The sequence below is a fragment of the Artibeus jamaicensis genome, unplaced genomic scaffold (assembly GCF_021234435.1).
Source record: "Artibeus jamaicensis isolate MK-2021 breed Jamaican fruit bat unplaced genomic scaffold, CSHL_Jam_final contig_944, whole genome shotgun sequence".
Lineage (NCBI taxonomy): Eukaryota > Metazoa > Chordata > Mammalia > Chiroptera > Phyllostomidae > Artibeus > Artibeus jamaicensis.
The window spans coordinates 2,465,614-2,491,887 of record NW_026522020.1 but is presented as its reverse complement, the minus strand read 5'-3'; positions in this window follow the sequence as shown (position 1 = coordinate 2,491,887).

Below are 26,274 nucleotides of genomic sequence, written 5' to 3'. Positions count from 1 at the left end.
ACCTGCGTGGCCGCTCCCCTGGGCGGTGCGAGGTTGGGGGTGGGGGTTGGGGTTGGGCGGAAGCAGCTTCACAGGTGGTACCCTTTTTTTCCCCACTTTCTTCCAGGAGATGGAAAAGCTTAATTGCTGAGGGTATAAAAAGCTAAATGTTTTTGTTTTGTGCTGCTGCGGGATATATTAAGGTGTTCTTTGAGTCGCAAAAAATACTTCCAAGAAAAAATCCTCTGGTGCTGAAGATTCTAGGGTTTTCACGTGATACGTTGAGGCACAAAAGCATAAAAAAATTTTAATTTTTTTTTTGTTTCTGAACTTCCCCAAGGACAGGTGCACACGTGGTTTCAGGCACAGGATTGTGCCTGCCTGGCCTTCTGCCTACAGCGCAGGCCCCTGGAGGCCCCGGGGGAAGGGACAGCCGTTTGGCGCCTGGTGGCCGCTGAGACCCGTGGACAGGCCTTGGCTGAGGGTCTGCAGTGGGCTGACGTCCCAGCCAACCGGGGAAGCCACGCCCGGGTCCTGACTCACCACGCGGGAGGAAGCCGTGGGGCCGACATCCCCCCGAGATCATTCTACCCCCGGTTGCTGCGGCTGAACGGAGCAGCCGGGGACACGGCGCCGAAGAGCAGGGGACACGAACCTCGCGTCCATTGCTGCATCTCGGGATCCCCGTCTGCCGGGCTGTTTCTGCTTCCGCCTGCGTCACGGGGGGCGGGGCAGCCCCCGCACCTTACGCAAAGTTTGTGCAGAAGAGGCAAACATAGGTAGAATTAACTCATTTTTATTATGATCGAAAACGTCCCTGCTCATCCAGATCTGTCCTATTTTTGGCATGTGTCCATCTATAACCCGCGTCAGCCCCAAATCACCATGGAGCCTGGGCCTCTGTTTGTGGCGCCCACCACGGAGCCGCGGGGGGGCTGTAAGAACTGCTGAGCCTGTGGTCCTCTCCGAGTGTCCTGGTCTTAACGAGCTTGTTTGTCCCGGGGAGCAGAGGGCTTGAACTGAAGTCTTCAGTACATGATACTCTCTCCAGTCCAGGGTTGGACGGCGTGGCTTCCTCGGCGGCTTGCTGCGGCAGGCTCCCGAGATGGAGCCAAACAAGCTCCCGAGATGGGGCACAGTCTTCCCAGGAGCCAGGGCCCAGCGGAGGGCGGGGCGGGCCCTGCTCCCATTAGAGATAAGCAGGGGCAGGTCCCCGCTGGCGCCTGCAGCTGGGGCTTCTTTGACCCCCGGGATGATATGGGGTGAGGGTGAGTTACTGGTTTTTGAAGTGAGTGACGCTGTCACCAAATAGCTCCTTTCTGCCTGTGCTGAAGGGACCAAAGCTCTGCAACCTCGAAGCTGCCTTTTTGGGACATCAATTTTAAGCCATTTGTAAAGAGACAAAAGACTCAGAAAGAACCTTTGACCTGCCCCCTTTCCTGCCCAAGGGACGCAGAGGAACCTGCTTCAGGAAGGAGACTGCAGCCCCCTGAGCCTGACGTGAGGTCAGGTGGGGAACAGGGGGCGCCGGGCAGGGGCCTGTGAGCTAGAAACCGGGTCCCCCACTCTTCGGAGTGGCCCGGGGAGGCTCACCTGCCGTGTGTGTTCACGCTTCCCCAACCTCCTGCGCCTCGCCCACTCCCACTGCTGAGATTCACTCCCTGCCCCCTTTCTCCTGTGTCCCAAACATCGCATATACCCAGCGTTGCCTCACTGTCTTAGGACTTTTCATGCCTGTGTGAGTTCCCCAAGCACAGGAATTAAAGCTCTGATTCTCTCCTGTTCGTCTGTGTCTGTCCACCTGGTTGTCAGCCCAGCCGGGAGAACTGAGAAGGTGGGAGGAAGAGAACTAATACTTTTTAGCCCCCACACTGCCAGCTACAGCGTTTCTAATGTGTAACCTCCTTTTGCCACTCTTGAAAGACCCCGCCAGGGACTGCCAGTGGCAAATTGAACAGTCATCACCATTTGATTTTCTGCCTTGTCGCCTCAGGTCCCCCAATCCGAGGACCCAGTGCCTCGGGCGCACTAGGGAAAACCAGGCGGTAACTGGTCCACGTCATTGGAAAATCGCAAGATGAAAATTAAAGAACGTATCCCCCTCTCTCCCTACCCGGGGACTCTGGGGGGTCCTGCCCTCCTGCTCTGGACCCTCCGCCCACTCTGCTTCCTATCCTGTGACTCACAGGTCCTGCACGCAAGTCACAGACTCACAGTCCACGTGCTCAGCCCGGCAGGCACCGCCCTGGTCAGAAGCGGTTCCCACAGGTGCTCCCCGAGGCCTGCCGCAGCAAGCCGCCGAGGAAGCCACTCCGTCCAACCCTGGATTGGAGACAGTATCATGTGCTGAAGACTTCAGTTTAAGCCCTCTGCTCCCCACAGAGCGACATCCTCACACCCACCCTGCCTGTGCTGAAGGGACCAAAGCTCTGCAGCCTTGAAGCTGCCTTTTTGGGACATCGATTTTAAGCCATTTGTAAAGAGACAAAAGAATCAGAAAGAACCTTTGACCTGCCCCCTTTCCTGCCCTCACCAGGGCTCGGGGCAGCAGGGCTTTCCTAAGAGACAGCTCTGGTGCGAGGTGGACCATTCTTCAAACGCAGGCCACCGTCCCTGGCATGCTGTCCCCAGGTTTCCAGTCCCAGCCGTGAGGGATGCTGCAGAGGCTCGTAAGCTGGCGGTTTCCAACAGAACGGAGCCCAGGGCACTTGGTGACTAAGGGGATTTGGCCAAGTCATTCCCCACACGGCGCCGGAGTGTTTGGACCTGTGCAGGAGCTAAACCTTCTCTCCTTTTGTATGAGATGCTTGGCACTGGTGAGGGCTTCTGCAGGTATTTGTTTGGTTGACTGAGTCTTCAAAATTAACAGGAAAATGTGCTGAGCTCAGAAAGATAGCAGAACCTTCTCGGCTGCCTCCCCCGCACCCTCCTGACTCACCCAGCACAGCGGTGGGCTTTATGCCCTGGCTCCGGGTCAGCCGCTGGATTATCTCACTGACTCACGGGGAGCCTATGGGGTCGACCTTGTTCTCACCTGCGTCTTTGCCGCCCCTGTTACTGAGGTCTTCAGGCTCTCCCGCCTGTATGTGGATGACCAAGGATTCAAATCTGGCCCTGCTGGTGGCAGAGCCTGTGTCCATCCGCAGGGGTCTGTCACCAGGTAGAATTTATCACCCACGAGGGGACCCAGGAGAAATGACTTTTCCTTCCAGTTCTGTTGGGGATGAATGCGGCTGTGAATGCCAAGACCACCAGGCCTTCGACCCACAATGGCCCAGAAACCCCTGAGGGTGGCCAATCGGAGGAGAGGCCGGGAAGGGTCCAGGACCCCACAGAGGAGCGTTTATTCCGAGGATGCTCTCCTGGTGGGGTCAGCACCCAGGTCACATGGTGGGGGGAGGATCGTCACCTCGACAGGAGCACACACTGCTGCCACTCTCACCGACCTCAGGAGGCGTCTCAGGAGGCTCGGGACTCCTCGGTCCGGTCCCCCACTTGCACGAGGTGAGAGACAGGGTGCCCGGCACCCCGACCTCCCTAGGTCTTCTGAGCTTGGTGTGGGCAGTCTCCGTGTCTCCCAGGTCAACTCAGCAAGGGTGGCTTTTCAAAATACATTTCTTTAAAGACGAAGAGTGATAGGTACAGACACAGGTATAGGTATAGACACATCTAAAATCTACATGCATATTTAAAGTGTATATAATTACCTACGTACACACATATGCACCTGCTGAGCCTGGAGCCCTCCGCTCAGCGTAACTGCGGACCGGCAGCATCCAGCCGCAGTGTGACCGAGGGGAACAAGCACCAGCCCTCAGTAATGCTCCTCTTCTCCAGCCCTGGCCCAGCTGGAATCAGGAGGGCTGTGGCCTGCTGCTGGGCTTGAGGCGCTTGTAACAGGGACCCTGGCTGCGCTTTTAGAATTTCCGCACTTTAGCAGGAAGCTTCTTGGGCTTCTCAGGAGTCTGTCCAAAGGGCTTGGCTTTGCAGGTGTTTGGTCCCGTCGAGGGCCGCTCTCGGTTGCGTTATGGGTAGAAATCAGGCTCTGCCACAGGATCCCTGAGAAAAGCATTTCAAGGACTTGTGCACAGGAGACTGCGGCGTGGCAAGATGGTTTGTTCGGGCAGAGATATTAGCTGCCCCTGGGTTTCCAATGTCTCAACCCCGTCCGTCCCACCATGGAGAGAGTCCAGTCGTGCCCTCACAAGGCCAGGGCAGAGCCAAGGTCCAGAGTTCCTGCTTTATCTTCAAGCTGAGTCCTTCTGGAGCCCACACAGTCTGCTGGGGGCCCTGGTGTCTGCTGGACCCACAGGGTCCTGTGCTCCTGGGCGAGAGTGTGCGAATGGCCGGGTCTGGCAAGTTACTGGATGGGCAAGAGAGAAGCAGAGAGAGAGAGAGAGAGAGAGAGAGGGAGAGGGAGCTTCTTTGTCTCTGTCGGGTTAGAGTAGCTTGGGTTTGGGATGAACCAGATGCTCTTTCAAAAGGACCAATCCACCTCCCAGGCTTTCACAGGCTTTCAATAAGCACCACCCCCCAGTTAGATTGACAAGCCTCTATGGTCAAGCTCCTCCTCTGTGCTCCCCAAAAATCGGTTCTGGAGAGGGGGAAGGAGGAGTGTTAATCCCCTTGGAGGGCAGTGCTGTGGTCCCCGGGGTGTGAAGCTGATCCTCCTGGGGAAGCGGACGGGCTCCTGCTCCCCAGTTCATTAAACTCAGTGTCTAGTTTCCTTCACTAATAACCGGCTGACTGCCCATGGTAACAGTTGGATTCTTCAACAAGTGACATCCACCCAGCCTCCTCACTGACTCTGCTGGGGTGACCGCCTTATCCTGGGGCTTCTAGTATTGCTGCCGGGATCCACACCCACCTTCCAGTTTCAGCCAGTGGCTCTGGGTTCCTTTCTGTAACAGTCTGCATTTCCGTGTATCGATAGTTGCTGAACTGACCCGCCTAACGCGTTTTTACAGGAAGTGCTAACTTGTAACAGTGCAGACTATCCTGGTTGGTATGCATATTTTTTCATCGTGTTCTACAGACCATCAACAATGGAAAGACTTCGATTTTGGAGCTGCCTGCTGACGATGCCTCCGTGCGGCCCAAGGGCCACGCTACATGCTTTTTCAGCCAAGGCACCTTCATTTTCCCATTAATAACAACAAGCAATGAAACCTCGTCTGTTAAAGGCACAAATGGAACTTGAATTCAATTGTGTGTTGTAGTCATTAATCATCTAATTAATTGGCCGAGGAATACTGTTGCCTGGAGCCGTATAAATCATGGTGACCCAACAGAATATGTTTAATCAGATCTTATAAATCAACTGATGGGAAAATAAATGTGGACAAAGCTCTACGCTGGACATTAGGTGACCGAGCTGCCCTTGCGTTTAGGAATCTCACAATCTGGCTGACGGTGCACGATGGGGCTTCTGAGCAGATGGCGACCGCTGTTGGCGTTTAACAACCACGACTCAAATCATCTGGAATCGTTGTTGAAATAAGCACACACCTGTACTTCTGTGTCTGTCTGTGCGTCCACAGGTACATGTAAACGTATACGATAGAAACACTATGTAGCTTCGTTGTGGAATGAAACAAGAATTAGCCACACCCCAGAACCCACAGGGTATTTCTGTGAACTCGACACTGACCAGACTGCGCAGAACCGACCCCCAAGAAACCTTCGCATTGGAGGCGAGGTGCCGGTTGAGCAGGTGTGCCAGGCCCTGACGTCACCCCTCAGCACCCTCTCGTTTGAGAACACAGGCTCTTGGGAGGTGGGCTCTGCGGGCAAGTTGGGGTTCTCTGGAGCCCCCTACCTTGTCTTTGCTTCCCACGTGCCCACAAGAGACCCTAAAACACCACCAGGGCATGCAGCTTGCTCCTGACAGGCTGGCATCCCAGGCAGAGAGTCGGGTGTGTGTGTGTGTGTCTGTGTGTGTGAATGAGTGTACATGCAAGCATGTGAGCAGTTGTGCGGGTAAGTGTGTAAGTGTGTGAGCATGTCAGTGTGTGTGACTGCAGGCTTGTAAGAGTGTGTAGCCATGTGTGAGTGTGTTGTGTGTGTCTGATGCTGCGGGCATGCATGCGAGTGTGCAGGCTGGTGTGAGTGTGTGTGTGTGTGTGTGCACATCCATATGCGTGTAGTGGGCACAAGCCCTTTCCTGGAGCTCCCGCCAGCCTGTGTCCAGCAGTCAGCCTGGGGCCGGGCTGAGACTGGAGGCTGCCTCCACTGACCCGTCTGGACCCACTGACCCCCCACTTCCCAGTCACCCCACTAGCAGGCTCTGGGTGCCCGAGGGGACAGCCCACTGCGAAGGCCACTCTTCTCTCAGGAGACAGAGAGACCACAGGGTACCGCCGAGTCACGCTGGGACTGACACACACAACTAGAACTTTTAAGTAAAACCACATCCCTAGTACTCCACAGGATATGCTTATACCAAAACAATGGTTTGTGTGAAATTCAAATCTTGCTGGACGTCCTGTTTTGTCCGTTTACTCCTTTGTTTTTCTCACCAGTCTAGCCCTGCACAGCCGAGCAGGTACACACGCCAATCTCAGCAAGGCACAGTGCCAGCTGCCTGGGGACCAACTCCGCCAGCTGCAAAACCCCGGGCCGGTCACCCGGCCTGGCTGGGCCTGTGTCCTCGTCTGGGACATGGGACGAATGGCAGCACCCACCCTGGCATTTTTGCGTTGGAGCGAGAGTGGCAGGGGAAGAGGATGAGTATCGGGCTGGGCAAGGCTGGTGAAGATGGCCAAGCGCGGACTCGAACCAGCGGGCAAAGTGAGTTATGAACTTGACCATCGTACATTCCTAATGCAGATGCCTGTTCAGAAGGATACCAGGAAGGCATAAGAGGAGGGCTCATCTGTGCTTTTTCCTTTTGCAATAAAACATGGGATTCACGCATTATAATATAAACGGATAAAATCGTCCAAGTTGGCAGAACGAGAGCCCCCCACGAAAAGCGTTAATGGGGAGTAGCGGGTGCCCGGTCACCACGCCAGTCCCCACACGCGGTCCTGCTGGTCACTTGGCAGCTGCCCTGGCAATCGTGGAAATGACTGACAGTCTCTCCTCACACGTCTGTGTGCCAGGAATGGAGCAGGCTAACGACCGGGTTTTCCCGCAGTGGGACTTGGGTGCCGGGAGAGAGTCGAAGGCAGGAGCAGGAGGCGCTGCAGTGCCTCACTCACCCACTGCGCTGACCGGTCCGTCTTCCTCTCCAGACCCGACCATCCTTGGAGACGCAGGACTCGACACAAGTTTACGCCCACTCTCTGCACGGGTGCCTGCCAACTCCACGGCCTCCTCCATGTCTCACTGGCCAGCACAGACGTGTGTTTGAGAGCCAGCTGAGTGCGTGAAGGTCAAGGGGATGTGGAGAAAAGGGCCAGCACGTCACCTGAGTGGTGCTCATGAATAAGGAACAGGCAGGAGCAACATGCGGTTCATTTCACAGCGATTTCTTGGCCCAGCCTCCAGCCTGCCCAGGTGAGCAGGTGGGGTGACAGAGGTGAGCCAGGCGCACGGGGGAGCTTCACCTTCTAGATGGTCAGCAAAAGGCCTCCACGCCATGCTGTCCTCTCCAAAGTGAACAGGGGTTTCTGTGGGACGTGCTACTGTGAAGTGGCCTCACTGCAGTCGTCACAGGCTGCCGGTGGAACCAGTCTCAAACCCGACCGCACACAGGAGAAGCCTGTCGGGGCTCACTTCCCACAGTGACCCCTCCCTGTGTGCTCAGTGATGGGCGGGGGCTTCCCCTCTCATACCACCCTCCCTGGTCCCCCTGTGCCAGCAGCTGAGAGAGCGGTTTCCTGCAGTTCAGTAAGTGTTGTGTTCGAGTGGATCTTGTGGAGGCCGTGAACCAGGTGTTTTCTCTAGGGTGTTTATTTTTTTCTTTTTGAAGGAACGTTATTTCAAAGGGAGGCAGGTCCTGGTGTCTGCCAGCACCAGCCGCTGTCTCTGGAAGAGTGCTGAGTCCACGTCATGGGCTGGTATGTTCTTCAGCCGACTTGTCGGAGCGAGCCCGCGCTTGACTGGCACTGCCAAGCAGACGGGTGGGCGTTCAGCCCGACTCTGCCTCACATCGCTGCTGATTCTGCGGAAGTCCTTCCAGAAGGAACTCCGGGCCGGTCCCAGGAAGGCACGGAGTGCGGGAAAGGTCAGGGGTTATCCGTCAGATCAAGTCCTGGAAAGCCAGGGGTGAGCCGTGAGCCACGACTCAGAGCTTTGTGCTTGGCTCTTGGTGTGGCCAGGACTCCAGGACACCGAGGCCAGCTCCTTGCAGGGTGTGGTGGCTGGAACTGGGAGCTCACAGCGGCCTGTAGTGGGGGGTGCAGGGCTCAGTGCTGCTGAAACTCCTAGCCTGGGGTGTCAGGAGGGTCACCGGGCTTTCCTCAAGGACGCTGGTCTTCCTCTTTCCTCCTTCGTTCAGACTGCTGCTGCCCCTCTGTTGCTCAGAAGTAGAAATAGTGTTGGGGCCAGTCCGGTCACAGGTTGAAATGAGGCCGCCTTTGTCCTTCTGGACAAATGCTGCGATTCTGGAACTGCGAGGACTATAAAGAGTTCGGGGTGTCCAGCCAGCTGCTGGAAAGTGGGGTGTGCATTGGCACAGAAATGGAGTGTGGTGGTCTGAAGACACTCTTTTTAAAAGATGTGTTTGAAATGTATGCTACACACATTAGCAAACAGAGATCCATTTTAAAAAATCACATGAGGTCTGTCCAGAGGTATCCAGCCATGTACTGTGAAAAATAGAGTCATTTATTGCAGAAGAAGCAAGATACAAGAAATATTGTCCATGGGACAATATGGGACGCCTCTGTCCCCTTCAAAGTAGGCACCTGGGACCTCCCACAGTTCTCCCAACCACCATCAGCTGTCCTGTCATATTTTCTGAATCTCATTGAGGGTCTGCAATCTCCTCCCTTTTGGAGGTGCATTTAGTTTTGGGAAAAGGCAGATGGGTCCCCAGATCGGCTCTGGTTCTCACACTGCCAGTCGCCGATCTTTGCTGACTGCAGCCCGTACCCATTCAATGTTCCCAGGGGTTCTGCTTGTCACGGGCCTTCCAGAATGGGGGTCACTTTCAACAGACTCTGACCACCTTTGTAGTGTTTGTGCCACATTCTGATTTGCTCTGCACTCATTGCATCGTCCCCAGAAGCCTTCCGAATCATCTGAACAAGTTTCTGTAGAGGAATGTTCAGGCTTAATGCAAATTTCATGCAGATTCGTTGCTCTGCTTGCTCAGTCATTTTGAATGCAACGGCCACACAGTCCACATGCTCACTCACTGGCATGTGCCACTGACCAGTACAGTGAAGTCGTCACTGTTCACACCCACACATTCCAGTCCACTCTCCTCGGCTGCCAGGTGACATTGAAGTTGTGCACACAGTTGTCATTATGTTAACAATGACTAGATATTTTCCAGACAGACCTCATACGTAAACCATCACCTGAAGCTGCCCACTCAAGATTGTAGTGCTTAGTGTTTTCTGTCACTCATCTGTCTTTATTCTCTAAACAAAAATGGATCAGTGCCCATGGGAGGCAACCGATTGATGTTTCTCTCTCTCTCTCCTTCCTCTTCCTCTCAAATCAGTAAAGCACAACCTTGGGGGAGGACTTTTTAAAAAACGGACCCTGCCCTTGTTTTGTAACTGTGGACAGACATTTGCCAAAGCTTCCTCTAGTAGCAGTTTAATTCATTCTGCCACCATCTCCTTGGTGACAGGCGTGTGCTCCTCCGTCTTAGATCAGAAGACTCTGAGGCGCAGAGGTGGAGAGAGTTAAGAGAAGAGGGGTACAGCTCCCCACAAGAAGCAGCCGTGCTCTGAGGGACTGCTGCGTTGGCTCCGCCCCCCGTCTTGGGGGCCCTGTGGTCTCAGAGCCCCCACGGTCCCCGTGCCCGTGTCCTTGCAGAAGCCCCTCTCGCCTCCAGCATTGCCAGGACAGGGGACGTGCCAGAAGGCAGCTACCGGGGAAACTGGGCATGCTCGCATCGCCCCACCTTTTTAAATGTTGAGAGTGTCCTGGCAACACTGTTGGTTGGCCGTCTGCTGAGACCAGCTGATTCTGGCAGCCGGTGGTCCTCAGACACAGAGTGGGTGCTTCTCCACCAACCCGACCCACTCAGCTCCTGTGCCTTGTGAACGAGCCCAGGGAAGTGCCAAGCTCAGGGACAGCCAGGGTCGGCCTGCGGGTCCCACGTCAGGCCCAAGGTGCGTCCCGGTCAACTCACTGCATCAGAACAATGGAGCCAAAAAGTAAGAGTTGGAGTTGGCACAACAGGGAGGGAGTGAGAGTGACTGTTGGAAGTGAGTCACAAAGTCACAACACGCTCCCGGGGCCGACCGACCCGGGCACTGGCGTCTGAGTCAGTCTGTTCCCTGTCGCCAGAGCTTTCTCCTGTTGAATACCTTTTGCTTGTCAGGACTGAGCCCTTTTGTCTGAATAGTGAGGGAATGAGTTGCCAGTTTTAAAAAAATGCTTAATGAGGGAAAGGGTGGGGGCCTGGCCTCTCATATTTAAAATGGTGGCACCTCTAATGACAGGCACAGGAGGAAGGCCTTGGTAGTTTCCACATGCGAACAGGACGGGGAGAGTGTGGCACGTGGACACTCTTGTCAGGCCAAGTCGGGGTCCCTGTGTGCACATGCTGAGGTGCACTGTGCCTCAGCAAACCCTTTCCCAGCCATAGCCACCAGCCCCTGCTGCCCACGGTGACAGTGGCTGTGTGTCTGTGTGGAACTGCTTCCTAGACATGGTCCCGGGAGTCCCGGGAAGGACCACAAGCCCTAAGCCCTCCTGCTGGTGGAAAATAAATGAACAGCTAACGTGTGTCCCAGGGAGGGAGAGAGACACCCTTAAAGGAGAGAGAGGCTGGAGTTGCTCAAAGCAGTTGACCAAGAACTTGGCGTAGGGAGGAGAGTTACGGCTTCCAAAGTCAGGAGACAGGCCAATGGGACAAGAACCCAGGTGTGTAAGGGACCCAGGGTGGGGGTGGGTTCCTGAGAGCTGCTTGGCCAGGGAGTGGAAGTTGAGGGAGAGAGATGGAGCAGGTGGAGCCAGCCAGGATGCAGGCCTCCCAAGGAGCCAGGTGAGAGACCTGGGCTCGGGGGAGCTCCCTGGTTCGACGTGTTTTAAGTGTGGCTGCGTAGCAAACATTTTGCATGGCTTGAACTGCGCCCTTCTTAGATTTTGTGCCTTTATGAAGTCTTGCACATGTTGTAAACTAGACTATTTTTCCCTCTTTAAGACTAGCCTTAAGGGTTTTTGTTAAAGATGCAAGTCTGAAGGAAAAAAATGAAAAAAATAGAAAGGTGCCTTAAAGGGGAAAAAAAACATCTTTTTTCTGTCTGTTTTTTCTCATTGTAGAAACTTTGGAAACTTTAAAGAAATATAAAGCAAGCATACATACATCAACTGATGGCAATGAACTTTATATTTTTCAGCCTGTGTCCAGTGAGTTTTAACATAGTTATCGTCATATGAAATCTATAGCTTGGATCTTGCACATTTTGCTTAATACTATAATGTGTGTATTTTTCTTTGCCATTAAAATATCTCCGAAAAACACAATTCTTAATGGCTACAGACTATTTCACTCTACTGAGCACCGAATTGTCTTATCATTACATAACGTTGAACATTTAAGTCATTTCCAAAAATTTAGTCACTTAAGCAGTTTCGTAATAAACATATTTGTGTGTTTTATCTATAATAAGGATTGTGTCCTTGAAAAAAAGCCCCAGGAAGAGCCACAGGCTATAAAGTATTGTGAGATCATTCACTCATCTTACCATGGGAGCGCCAATGCCCTGCTGGCCACTGCTCCCCACTGTAAATGAAATCTCGATTGACCATTCACAGTAACTCCTGAAGCATTTCAGAGTAGGATGACATGAAGCAGCGTTTTCACGTCAGAAGTTCTGTTCCGACTCAGTAAAGGAAAGTGTTTAATTGTCGTTGGCAGAGTTCATTTGTGTCAGGAAATGAGATGGTGGGTAGAAGGTCCAAGGACATTAAGGCAGCTCTACAAAGTCACTAGGGACACAGGCTACTCTTATTGTCCTGCTTTGTCATCTTTCTCATTGTTAACTTATGCCTTCCAGTCTCATCATCACAAAATGGCTGCTGTGACTCCCTAGTCATGGTTCATTCCAGGCAGGATGAAGGGCAGGTTGAAGACAGAGGAACCCATCTCACAAAGCTTTGCTTATCACACAGAGGAAGCCCTCCCCAGGGGCTTCTGCTTCTACTGCATGGCCCGAGCCGTGCTGCCTGGACACTCTTAGCTGCAAAGGAAGCCGAGAAGGTGAGTGAGCACTTTGGTGTCAGAACAGAACCTGCCAGGGTGGCAGAGGAGGGGGACGCACAGTAGGCGGACACCACCTGTGGGTCACACACAGAATGTATTGTATGAAAAGCTCCAACACATTTTCTTTTCCAAATCCAGTCAACTAGAGAGAAATGTGAAGGCTTTGTAGACGTGTTGGATAATCTATCTAACAATACAGCCGTCGTTAGGGGGAAAGAGCCAGCTTTGAGGAAGTCAGACATCAAGGCTTTTTGGAGGCAGGAGGAGATTTCTGAAAAAAATAGAGGAAATATTGTGGGAACAGGTAGAGAGAGATGTTAAGGCCCAGCTGGAAGGAACCATGAGTCTTGGGACAAAGGTTGCCCGTGTACTGTCCCCACAACCCTGCCTCTGTTGCTGCATGTTCTCTCTGCTCTGGGCGCCTTTGCTTCTCTAAAACCCTCCCTCCACTGCACGCTTTACTCTCATTCTCTCTGGATCAGCATTTCTCAAAATGTTCTGAGAAATTGTATCACCTTACCTAGGCACTTAAAAGAGTTTAAAACCAGTCGTCTGCAAGAGACTTTACACCTCACCCTTAAATAGAACCTCACAGAGTTTTTTTAACTGTTTTTATAGAAATGGAAGTTTGTATTATAGACCCAAAACAGACCTGAAGGTTGAGAAGTATTGCATATTTATAATGTGTATTAATAGCTACCAATTGGGGTTAAAGTTCGCTGCTATTTGAAAGCCAACTTTGTACAGTTAGACCTCTCTCTCCCTCTTTTTCTCTCTCTCCTCTTCCTTCCTTCCTCCCTTTTTCCCTTCCTAGCAAAATAATTTCAACCTTTATTGTTGAAAAAGTTGTTAATGAAGCTACTCAGTTAACAATGAGCTGAATAACTTCAAGCAAGTCACTCACCACACCTTTCAAAGCCTGGATTTCATCGGTTCTAAAATGAAAAGTTTTGGACCAATCATTACTTCTCCTTATATTGCAACAATCAAAGTATATATGTTATAAAAATCTTGCCATTCTAGGTCTGAGCAAAGCCCTGGATAGAAGTTCCTGATGTTTGAGCAAACGGGGTCCAGGGAGCAGAAGTCATGCTCCAAAGTCCCACGAGAAGCCCGCGGCAGAGTTGAGGTCAGAACACAGGTTCAATCAGCCAACGAGGATTTCATTTTGCCAGTAGTATGTCCTAGACAGGACTCGTTGAAAGAATCACACGCTTGATTTTAATAACAATTAAATTGAAGTTGTTATTAAAATTTCTCACCTCTACTGTTTTCATTGTTCAAACAGAAAAAAAGTTACTTTGGATCCAGTTACTTGGCATCAACAGTGACGACATCAGGTCATCTCATCTGTCGTCCTGTTGCCAGCGCTGACGCAACGGGACTTAAACACACACGGGTCATCACACTGTCTCCCAGATGAAAAGGATTTATAATACGTTTTTGAGATCCCCTTGAGAGCTGAGAGAATGTAGAGTTTAACATCTTTCCTGTAAATCAACACTGAAATGTTTAAGGCTTTCCACTGGATACTGGCTGCTTTCGGCAACCTCTCTGGGAGAGGAGTGAGTCACCCATCAGCGGGTCGTCATCTGCAGAGAATTTCTGTGCGCATTGCTCACATCTGGCACTTCCCCCCTTTCTCTCGGGCTCATCTGAGAGTGTGGCTTTCTCAGGAAACCAGCAACTCGCTCATCGGGCTGCCTTCGCCAAGACTCAGAGTCATCTGACCACCAAATCCAGCAGAGTCTTGGAAAACCCACTCAAAACCACCGAACACTCAGGGGGAAGTTCGTTCAAGAGCAGCTGGCTTTTTTTCCATGTTCGCAGCCTCTTGTCAGTGAAATCGCTCTGCCAGGTGAGGGAGGGAGCCCGACCGGGAGGAGGCTGCTGTGGGCGCCGGCGGGAGGGTGGGAAGTCCGGGGGTGGCCGCGCCCGGCTCCCGGTGGAAGCAGGTCCTCCCTGGACAGAAGCGTGCTCAGCACTACTCCCTGGGGTTGCCTCGGGTCACAGCGAAGGGACACGGATTCAAACTTAATTATAAAACACGCAAAGAAGTAAGCCGTTGTCAGTGAAAGCAAAACAACAGAATTAGTTCTCCAAGCACCTCACTATGGAATTATCATATACAGACCAGAAAATGACCATTTTTATTTGAAGAGGCTAAAGAATAAAAATGACCACTGACATGGGATGATTGAAATTTCTAGGATATTTCAAATATTTTTAAATAATTGAATTTTATAAGTAAAATTATTAGTAGTAAAATAAAAACTCAGTAGATGGATGAGAAGTAGATTAAATACAGTTGAAGAAGGAACTGAAAATCAGATTTTAAGACATAAGCCAATATGTAACACAGAGGAACAAGAATATAGAAAATATGAAAGAGGTGGATAAATGCAAAGTAGGGAGTGAGAAAGTGTAAATGTGTTCGGGCTACGATCTCAACTCCGGAACAGAGAGAACGGGGGAGGAGAATTATCTGAAGAGACGATGGATCAGAACTTTCTAAAATTACTGCGGATATGAATCCCAAGCTAGTTAAATAAAAAGAAATCAAAGCCATGTCAGATAATAGTGAAGTTACAGAAAATCAAGTGAAAAATAAAAGTTCCTAAAAGCAGCCAACGAGAAGAAGTACTTTGCCTACAGGTGGAAATTAGATTTGCAGGAGACTTGTGGTTAGTTGTATGGACACAAAGGGGCCACATCCTAAATGCGACAAGTTCAGCGGAGACCTGCAGGGTGGCCTTCCAAACTCAGAGACCAAGAGCAGCTACAAAGGATGTTCCGAACATTAAAACTCCTACCTAAAAGCAGGTCATGGCAGGAAGTCATCCTGGGCCTGCGGCTTCCCTGACCAAGGCCAGTCTTCCCCTTGAGTTGCCTGCCTTTTGTCATTTTGCCTCTCGGACAGCACACCTTTGAAACGTCAGAGTGGTCTTCCTTTGTAGGACCCCTCAGGGCACAGCCCCTGCCCCAGAGCCCTTGTTCTGGTCTTGTTCTCTGAATTTTGTGCTGTGTCCCCTCTGCCACACCCGCCCTGTGAAGGAAGCGCGTGCCTCTCCACGCTGCTTCTCATCTGATCCCGGAGATTCCCCTGCTTCGCTCCCCGCTTGTCTACCGCCAAGGAATTCCATGTAACCCTCCTTAATTCTCCTCCTTTGATTCTAATGCATAAAATATGCTTCAAAATCACCATTTTCCAGAGCATTTGCTCAGTCCATTAGGATTTCGCTTCCTGGCAAGTGTCAGTTTGGCTCCAGTAAACTCTTAAAAATCCTCCACAGGTTTGGACGTTTCTCATGTCGACAGCTGCGATGGAAGCCAGAGAGAGCACAGTGACCTTTAAACTGCTGACTCTGGATGGTCAACCCTGTAAACTAACGCTTAGATCCAACGCAAGTTGATGAGCATTTGATGGACAAACAATGGCTTTGCCACTAAAAGACTTTAGCCCCAAGGACTCCAAAAAATGTTCTCCAGGAAGAAGAAAGGGTCCCAGAAGGAAGTTCTGATGTTGAAGAAACAGTGAGTAAAATAACTTTCAAACAAGCAGATGCATTTTAGAAGTCTATATAAAATAATAATAACAATTTAACAAACAAAGGAAACACTGGACAACAGCAGGTGAGTCTGGAGGCGGGACAACAGGGGAGTGGGTGACATCTTAGCTTCAGCTGTAAGGCTCAGTAAGCAGAGATTCCAAATATAGCCACTAAAAAATAAAAAACACGTCAAAAAAAGTGTCACTTTCAAATTGGAAGAGGGTAAAACTAGGAGGAAGAGGAGGAGAGGAAGAATTTTTGTTGCAGTACTTCTCCTGTGCCTGATGTGCTAATGCATGCCATGTGCCTCTAAGTGAAGGTGTTTTATGTGGCAGTGGTACGTCTATTTTACTGCACCATCTTCTGTCCACAGAGTGACTCACGGCGACATGGGTACCTGTGGGCCCAGGACTGAGGGTCCGCACCTGCTGGGGGTTTTTGGCTTCCCACAGGAAAGAACTGCAAGACGAGCCGGCATCAGGTTTCAAGTGAAAGCAAGTTTGTTAGGGAAACAGTGAGACAGAGCAGCCCCCCCTTTAGTGGAATTTGCTTCTCTTACACAGGTGCATTTACTGGGGGTAGAGGGGTGGGTCCGGTATTCAATGAGAGGGAGGAGTGTTTAGGATCTTCCGGGGAAAGGGGTAGAGACTGCTCAGGGGAGTTCTAGTCTGCGTCCTTAGATGGGGCTCCTTGTGTCTGATCTCGGGAGAGCAGGATTTGTTCCCCACGCTGATGATGTATCATAATGAGGCTAGGGGTCACCCTTAGGTGCAATCAGTCACGTCGCTGGATTGAGCCAGTTTCCACTGGTTTTAAACCGTAAATCTGGTGGTGGTGAGACGGGGGTGACCTTACTTCCTTTTTGACAGCTACAGTTCCTGTAGCTTTTATGGGGACGGTCATCCCACCCCGTACCCTGTGGAGTGGGAGCCAACGCACTTGGGAAACATGGCTCAACGGCAGCCCTGGCAGCTCGCCAGCACTCGAGGGGGGGGTGGCCCTCTGGTCCAGGCCAGGCCAGCTGCTCCCTGTCCCGGATTCTCTGGGTCGGAGGTGCAGGGCTAGCTACCCCAAGAGCCGCAGGGAGGAGGCACACGAAGACCGGAGTGCTGGATTTTGTTCATCGCCCTCGCGTTTCAAAGCCCCTCGAGCGGCTCCCATCCCCGTCAAAGCTCTGGGTCGAGTTCTGTGAGTCCTCTCACGGCTTCTCCGACCTGGCGGGACAGCTGGGACGCTCCCAGGTTTGACCCTCACCCAAAAAGCCTCCCTTTCCAGACAGGGAAGGGACGCTATGCTTCTGGGTAAAGTTACCGACCCATTATTTTAAAACCGGATCTGAGAGTGGATTTTGCAGCACGTGACTGACTTCCACAGCTCAACATCAGAGCACGCGGCAAAACGAAGGAACGAACTGGTCTCTGATCTTTACTGGACGTCTACCGCGCTGGCCAGTGTACACAGTACTGAGAAAGTGAATAGTTGCTGGCTTCAGCCCAAAACAGGTTTGTCAAAAGGAGGGCACCTCAGCAGCGGTAAAGATGACGGTTCGCTGGTGGCCACGGTGACGAGGCTGGCGTCCCTCCACACTGCACACCCACAGCACCATGGAGCTGTCACAACTAAGACCCCCGTCTCACAGATGAGAAGTAGCTCACTGAATAAGCCCGAAGTGACACCGTAGCAGCCTGCTGACAAGCCGATGTGTCAGATTCCAGAGTTTGAGTTTTTAAATCCCGAGTCAGCAGGAGAAACAGGAAGGGAGCCGCCTCCGCGGGGAGAAAATCACTAGAGACGCTAAAACGTCAGAGTTAAAATCTCCCCGGGGCAGACCCGGCACCCCTATGGGGAGCCCCGACCGAGAAGTCCTCCCAGCGTGCGGGTGGGAAGGACAGACATCAAACCCCGGGACCTGTGAAAATACAAGGGCACTGGGAATTTCAGTGGAAGGGAACAGAATCCATGGAAAAGAAGTGATGACACATGATAAAACAAAAATTCCTCCAGTTCAGGGAAGACTGAGTGAAATTATCGAAAACGTGCGAACGATGTACGTGTTCTGTGTAAGTGTTTTTATTTTTGGTGAAATATACAGAGATGCACAGACCCTGTGTGTCTGGGTCTCTGCGTTTTGACACACAGATAAGATAGAGATGCTTCTCGCCACCGGTTCGTTCCGTCTGTACTTGAACTTCATGTACTGGAACCACGTGATGCACTGCCGCCAGGATCCTTTGCTCACCAGACGTCTCCACGACCCATTAGTAGTTCGTTTCTCCCCGTTGCCGAGAGATATTTCATCGTACGAACAAACGACAATCTGTTCGTCATTGCTCTTGCTGATGAACATCTGGATTTCTTTCCGGTTTGGGCCGTAATAAATAAAGTTGCTCTGAGCGTTCCTATGGAAGGCTTCTTGCAGACATGCATTTTCACGTCCCTCGGGGAAATAAATACTTAGGAGAGGATTTGCCGAGATGGGGCCCGGTGACATTCCACTTCACGAGGAACTGACAGCTGTACAAAGGGTCCCCTGTGTCACACTCACCGCCACGTGTCTGTGTTCCGGGTGCTCCGCGCCCTCGTCACCGGTGGGTGCCGCCATGTCTCTTATCGGCACCGGGGTGTGCAGTGGTGTCTCTCTGTGGTTTTCATTTTTTTTTCCCAAACACTGGTGACGTGGAGCATCCTTTCTTCTGCTCGTGGGCCACTGTCTGTCTCCCTGGGTGCAGTGTCTGTTCAGTTCACGTCCCACTTTCCACGACCAGCCGGGTGAGAACTTACGAAGACCTGGGCAGAAGTAGCCGCCACGGTCGTGACGAGGAGAAGGTACATTCAGGAGATATTTAGGAAGTAAAACTAGCTGAGTGACGTGAAGGAAAGAGAGGGCATCGCGTAGGCTCTCCTCGCCACCAGACTTCTCCCGCGAGTGGGCAGTGGCAATAGTGGGTCCATTCGGACGGGGGTTATGGCCCTAGTCTTGGGAACACTCCCAACGTGACTCAGCAGAAACCGGGGAAGAGGGGCACTGGGGACAAGACTCGTTCATAACCCGGCCCCCAGGGTATGCTTCCCCGCTGCCCCCAGCAGCCAGCCTCAACCACCACTGTCTACGTCACTCCCACACCTGGCTCCCTCTGGGGAAATAAAACAACCCCATTAAGCTGCAAACTAGGAAACATATTGAGCTAAAACAACTGCGTTAAATTGTAAGCTTAGACATTCCCATTGATTTAAAGTAGCTTAAAGGCTTCACTGGTTCAGAAATTTCTAGGAGGTCTCTGTGGGAGATTTCTTTTGAAAGAATGGTATGAAGTTTTCGACGTTAACAGAATGCTAACCTAAACTTTGTGTGATATTTATGCCCACCAATCCCCATGTTTAATTTGGTTTGGATTTTGGTACCCAATCCCTACGCAGTCCTGCCCCAGAACACCACTCGCTGTGCACTCGAAACACACGTAAGCGGCGTTTTCTTGGAGTTGGCTGCAGGATGCTCGGGGGGCTGACTTTCGGGCAGAGTACACCCACCTCTCGGCCGACCCTGAACTCCTGGGCCAGGTCCGTTCATGCCTGGTTCTCTAATGAGCTGTGTCTCAGGACGGAGTCGTGACAACACCCTCTTCACTGGTGTTCTGAGTCATTTCTAGGGAAGTCATGGTGGGTCTCCCACTTCCTACTCCCTCCCTTCACTTGAGAGCATTTGAACACAGGACCCTACATTCTTGTGGGTGGAAGCTTCCCAGGCAGGACGCGTAAAATGTGGTGGGCCTGCTTCTGTGCATATTTTTGTTTTAAACACAGCCATTCAAAGGCAAATCATGAGCTAAGTTTCCCAATAAACTGTCGCTAGTTTCCCAGCAACACAAGAAATAAGTTTGTGCAGAACAAAGTAAGTATGGAGTGAATTTTCGGTGGTATAGACGGAAGGGTATCTCTCAGATTGTAGCCACGGACCCTCGGTTATGACCTGAGTGCCCTTTTGTACTTCTGTGCTATCTTGTTTCACTTATTAAATTTAATAGAGTACAGTACTAGGGCAGTTTTTTTAAAAAAAGCATGAGCTTTAGACAACAGAGACAAGAACCCAACTCTATAAAAAAGCAGGAAATGTTGCAGCAGAAGCATGAGCAACAGACATAGAACGCAGGAAGATTTCTCTTAGCTGAAGACAGATACAAGTTCGCAAACTGAAAGGCCCGCCCAAACCAAGGAGACTACACGCGAGGAGACTCACAGTCAGTGATGATGTATTTTCAGGAGAAAGGGAATTTCTTCCTTCTTTTAAAAGATTTTGTTTATTTATTTTTAGAGAGGGGAGAGGGAGGGAGAAAGAGAGGGAGAGAAACATCGATGTGTGAGAGATTCATCTATCAGTCACCTCTCGTACACCCTCAGCTGGAGACCTGGCCTAAAACCCAAGCCCGTGCCCTGACTGGGCATCAGACTGGCAAGCTTTCGGTTTGCAGGCTGGCACTCAGTCCACTGAGCCACACCAGCCAGGGCAAGAATTTCTTTTTAGCATCTAGGAAAAGCATTGGAAAGGTGAACTCATAGTCAGATTAGCATCAAATTTATCTTCTGTAGACTAAGTATTAAAAATCAACACATCAATAGCTCTACAAGGTTGAGAACAAATTATTGTAGCCCAAGAATTCTATAACTTATCAGGCTTATATGTGTGTGTGGATAATGTAGAAATGGTCAGATACAGAGGAACTCAAAGTATACGGTTTCAGCCCCTGCTCCCACTATAACAAATGGCCACACACTTAGCAGCTCAAAGGATAATTGGTTCCAGCTTGCTACCAGGTAACTTAACAACATGTACCAGAGTGTTAAGTCTGCATATCCTTTGTAGCAGCAAGAGCAGTTCTTCACCAGGTGCCTGGAGTGATGCTTCCGCCAGCGGGGGCTCCCCCCACTTCCCTCAGCAGCAGGGGCCTTGTTTTCGCTGCAAAGCAGCCTCATGAGCCCCGCCTCTGCCCCCCTTTCCACTGCATTGTAGGCGCTGACCCAGCAGGTCCCTTACATTTGTGCCCAGCCATTGAAGAGTCCAGGGCTGGGGTGGGCGTGGCCCTGTGAGGCAGCAGGAGTGTGAACAGGTGCAATGCACGTGTCTTATGTCCCTGTGACTTGCCTGAGGCCCTCCATCAATGTGTGGGCATCTCTGCTCTTGTTATGTCTCCAAGCACAGCTAAACCTCCTTTTCCCCTGTAGTTGAAAGATTTATAGTAAACAAATTTCTCTCTTTTCTCTCTGTCTTTGGAATATTGGCGGGGTTAGGGGTGGGGTTGGGGGTGGGGGTGGGAAGTTCTGGTCCTTGGCCATCAATAGAAGAAATGGAAGTGGAAGAAGACATAGGGATCTCTTAGTTAAACTGAAATGCAAATCAAATACTTTCAGATAAACTAAATCAGCGAAGCCTTTGCCATCCCAACGTCCTACGGCCTTTATGTTGGGAAGTTTACACCTTTGAAGATTTGGGCATGTCTGCCCCTGTCCCCAGGGGGCTGGTTGTCTTCCGGTGTGAATTATCTGCCACTTAGCCAGCACATACATGCCCAGGGAAGAAAACGCTTTTAAAATAAATTAAGGCCTTACACAATTAAAATATTAATGGCAACTCTGGGGCATGAGCATTCACACACACACACACACACACACACACACACACACACACACTCCTCCAACTATCAGACACTTTTCAGTGGAAACTTTTAAGCTCAGAGAGACCAACAGAGCCACAGGGACAGGTTCAAAGTCTAAAGCACCGGGAGACAGTCTCCGTTGCCATTCTGGCCTCCAGGGTGTTCCCCGCCGGCCTCTAGACCTGCTCCGCCTTCATTCACCCACCCTGCCACTTCCATTGTGAACACGTATTTTTGAGTAAATCATGCAACTGAGATTTGTTTCAATGACATAAATAATACCTCTTTTTAAAGGAAGTTCAGAAAAACCAGTGTCAGTAATCAAACTCTTCTAGAATCCTATAGGCTCCAATGCTGTTAACCTTTTCACGGCTGTCTCAAGAGCAAGGTCATGGGGTTTGGAACTTATTTTTCTGCTAAATGTTCATGACATTATATATATTTTAGTTACTTCTTATGGATCCTTGGTTCCATTCCGTGGATTACCATAATTTAACCCAACCCTCCGCCTGTTCGGTGTTTTGTGTTTTAAATCTTTCACCGTTGGGTGCAACCCAGCTCGATGTTCGTGCGTGACCATGCGCCTCACTTACAGCCAATTCTTAGAAGTAGAATTGTTCAAATGCTACACGTTTCAAAGTTTTTTTGTAGAGTGAGTGAAACTCCCCTCGGAAGGTCTCTGAAAGCGAACCCACCCACATGGTGCGTGATGCCAGGACGCTCCTCTCTTCCCCGTGTTCTCGCCAGCCCCAGCCTCCGGTTTCACATCTCACCTGACTTGAGAGGCAAAGTGTCTGTTCGCACATTTTGTTGATGATTCTACCTTAGGAATGTTTCCAGTTGAAAGATATAAATTTTATAGTTTACATAATTTATAAACCCATCAAAGAGATGCGCAGTAAAACAGTGATGTAACTGTATGTATAAAAATGAGCATGAATAACCCATATTTATTTCCTGACCTGGATTTTGTGCCTTTGAACGACCCTGGTGGTGAAGCAATGATCGTGCCTCAGTAGATCCGGCTATTTCTGAAAGTGCCGAAGAAAGGGACCCACAGTGCCATTTGCCTGAAAATAACTCACTTCGATATTATTACAAAGGGTTGCTGCTAGAACTTCAAAGTGTGAATGATGAGCTCCTGGTGTGAAAACGCCAATATCTGACTTAGTTGCTTACTCTGGTGGAAATGATTTCTACCAGCAAAGCAACCCCGGCGAATAACGTCTATTATCAGCGCTCACACACTCCGGGCAGCGGAGAAGCGGGTATCTGTTTTCAGAGATATGCCAGCCTCCCCGTGATAGCTTCTGCCGTTAGTGAACACGCGGACCTGCGGAAACCATCAGTGATGGAGGTGAGTGATTGAATGCACCCCAGTGCGATGGTGCTGGATGCGGGTCTGAACGAGGCGAAGGGTGAGCCGCGGACGGGAGAGCGTGTGTGTGGGCTCCGGCCCTGGGTTCTGCAGGCATCTGGGGCCCTGCTGACTCACAAAGACAATGACCCCGCTCTGCTGAGCAGGGCTGGGCTTGGTTGGGCCGCCATAAGCTGCACCCCGAGTCTGGCCCTGTTCCACAGGTCTCTCTCATCCGCCTCCGCCCCCCAATCTGGCTAAGGTAGGTCCCCCTCCTGGCACAAGGGGCAGGTAAGATCACACTGGGCCTCTTAAGACCTAAGTTGTAGTAGGAATGCTTGTCTCGTTTGCATTGCTCACTTGCTCCACAGCCCGGGGAGTTGGGGAGGAGGCTGGCAGGAGGCAGTGCTGTCTGCCTGCCCGCCCTGCCGTTCAGGGGGAACCGACCCTCCCACCTGCGATGAGACCTTCAGCAAAAACAAAGCTGCCAGGAAAGCAACTCCTGCCCCAGGTCGTTAGGCCTCTCGGCTGATTCTCCCCTTCTGTTCCTGCCCTCATCTTCCTAGTGGATGATTTGTGTTGTGGTCCCACATCCAAACTTCTGCTACCTGGTTGTGGCCACCTGAGCGTGCTCGGGGCACTCAGGGTCCTCTCCCTGGGAGGAGCTGGGATCCTGGAGTTCTCGCCCTCCACCACCCTTCAAGTTCTTGGCTCCATTCAGTTCCGTTCCCACCGTGAAGGGGCGTGTGTCCTGGAGGATCTCAGCCTGGGCCGTCCCTGGTGTCAGCCACACGCTGCTCTTCTCTGGACTCTCGGACTTCACGTCTTCACTGCCCCTGAGAACAGGCCTCCTCTCTCACACGGACCCGCCATCACAGTCAAATGCATCCGCACAGCCATGGCTTATGCTCGCGAGGCAGCAAGAAGGCTTCCGGGTGCTTTCACAGAACTATCCTCCAAGGCAGACGAGAGAAAGCCTCCGTGACTCCGTGCACTTGTCTACGAGCGATCCAGCCCTGCGCTCTCATTAGGAGAGAAATCGTTCTGTTTTTCATCTGGAAAAGCTGTCAGCTCTGCGTTTCTATTGTGCAGGGGTGGGGAAGACTTGATTGCTAGTTTCATTGTGAGATGTGTAATTTTCCTAAAAAGGCTGCTCATGCAGATGCATTTCCATCAGCGCTCCAGAGCCCAGGAAAAAAATGTTCATTAATATTCCATCAAGGGCTTCGGCGTATGGTTCTGTGTTCCAAGGATTTCAGATAAATCCATTGAGGATGCCACTCTGGTTACAAAGACGATGTGGCCCGGACCCCACCCCCTGTGAATGTAGCCGGTTGACTACGAAGACACCAGCGCCCTCAGATGCGTAGGCTGAGGCCGGGGCCCGGTGTCAATCAGAAGGGGTCGCTGGCATGTAGTTTAGTGCCCAGGACACAGTGAGGACACAGTAGGGCAAAATGTCGTGCTTTTGTGCCTGTGAAATACACAGGTGACGTGGGCAGAAAGATCAGTGACTTTGACAGGTTCTCGAAAGACCGTAATCATGGGATTTTCCTCACGACGACAGGAACTTCTTAAACTCTTAACTGGGCCCATCCATTTCACAAGCTTTTTTTTTTTTTTTTTGAGCACTTAACTCTCCACTAGACCTTGTTCTTCCCGGACACAACAAACAGGTGTTCATCAAAGGCCATCCCCCCCTCTTCCCAGGCCCATCAACAGACCGCGTTTCCCAGTGCCCCTGCTGTGACTGGTCCCAGCCAACGGGAAGTGTGCACCTGTCCTCGGGTCTGGCCCTTAAGTCTTTGTAAATATCTTCCTCTGTTCCCTTCCTGCCCTCCAGGTGACAGGGACAGAAATAGCCGCTGTGGCTCTGGAAGCCGTGTGCTGTGGGTGGTAGAGCTTCTTCCACCTGGATCCCGGAAAGACCCCGTGAACAGCCCTGGGACTGTCGGGGGAACCGGGGAAGGGCCTGCGCCCGTGGGGCCCCTCCCCAGCTCGAATGCAGGAGACACAGTCAGAGGAGACGCGGTCCCGCTTCTGGGGCGTCTGGCCCTGCGTGGGCTCTGCTGGGCAGGAGACCACCAGGTGACCCTTTGTGGCTCCACGGAAGAAAGTGACGGAGAGAGAGAGTCCCTCCGTGACACATCTGCTCTGTGACCAGCAGGTCCCTCAGGAGCTTCCAGAGAAGGCCCCTGTCGGAGACAATGAGCCCAAGACCCCAGCCCTCCGGCATAGGCAGAACACAGAAACCGGCCAGCACAGGGCTGAGCAGCGAGGGTCGGTTCTGTGGGAGGCAGGACTGTGGCTCTCTTCCTCCAGTGTCCCCAAGGGACTCTGCAGGTGCTTGCCAAAGAGGCCTCTTGTCTGCCACGGCAATTCTGTCCAAGGCCCGGCTCCCAGACAGGAGGCAGGGTGCTTGCTAGCAGGCCACCTCTTTCCATGACACTTGTTTACTAGGTCTTGGGACCCTCCAATTCTAAAGTACTTTTATATGTAGTTCTCATTTAATCCTCAAAACGACCTTGCCGACCAGTGAGGTGAGTCAGTTCAAGGTCATGCAGTCAGTGGAGAAGTCGAAACTCTCATCTTCTGACGACTCAGCGTTCTTTCCCACCGGTCCAGCTCCAGTTTACTCAGGGCTGAGGACACGCTCTGCTCCGCAGTCCCTAGCACTTCTCGGTGGTCTCTGGACTGTCAAGGACCTCAGAATGCGAGCCTATTGAGAAATGGGGTCTTTTCTTCACGAGTGAGCACGTTAAAGGTGGGGTCAGCGAGAACAAGGAGACAGAGGGGGTGTGAGGCTTTCGTTTTCGGCTGTTGTTTTAGAGGCTGCGGTCATGTTTATCGGTGGACAGGGCATGATGCGAGCACCAGTGTGAGTCTGCTGAGGGGGTGGGGGCGGTGCTGCGGGGACTGAGTCCTAACCACCCCACCCCAGGACTCACTCCGGGACGTAGAGGTTGCCGGGGCTGTAGGACCACCTGCTGTCACGGCTCCGCCCCACAGCCCAGGCCCTCACTGCCTGCCTCCGGGAGAGCACGCCCCTCGGGCCCCCACCGCACCCACAGCCCGCGTGCCTCCGTCATGGGCGTCTCTGGGGATGGAGCCCCTCTGCAGCCACCAGCCTCGGAGGCCTGGCAGCACCATGACATGCCTTCCCGCACCTGGGTCACCGATGCAGGTGGTGGGGGAAACAGCAGTGACAGGTGTTCTACCAGAAATCAGAGGACCGGATCTGAGGGGAAGGGGGGTGAGCCACGTTTGGGACATGCGGTGCTCCCTGTCCTCCAGTTGCAGCACCGACCCCCGAGGGGAAGATGCCATGCCCGTGCGTGTGGGATGTCCCACCCAAAGTCCACTTTAATGTATGAAAAGTGAGCCAGAATCCTTGATTCCTGAAGT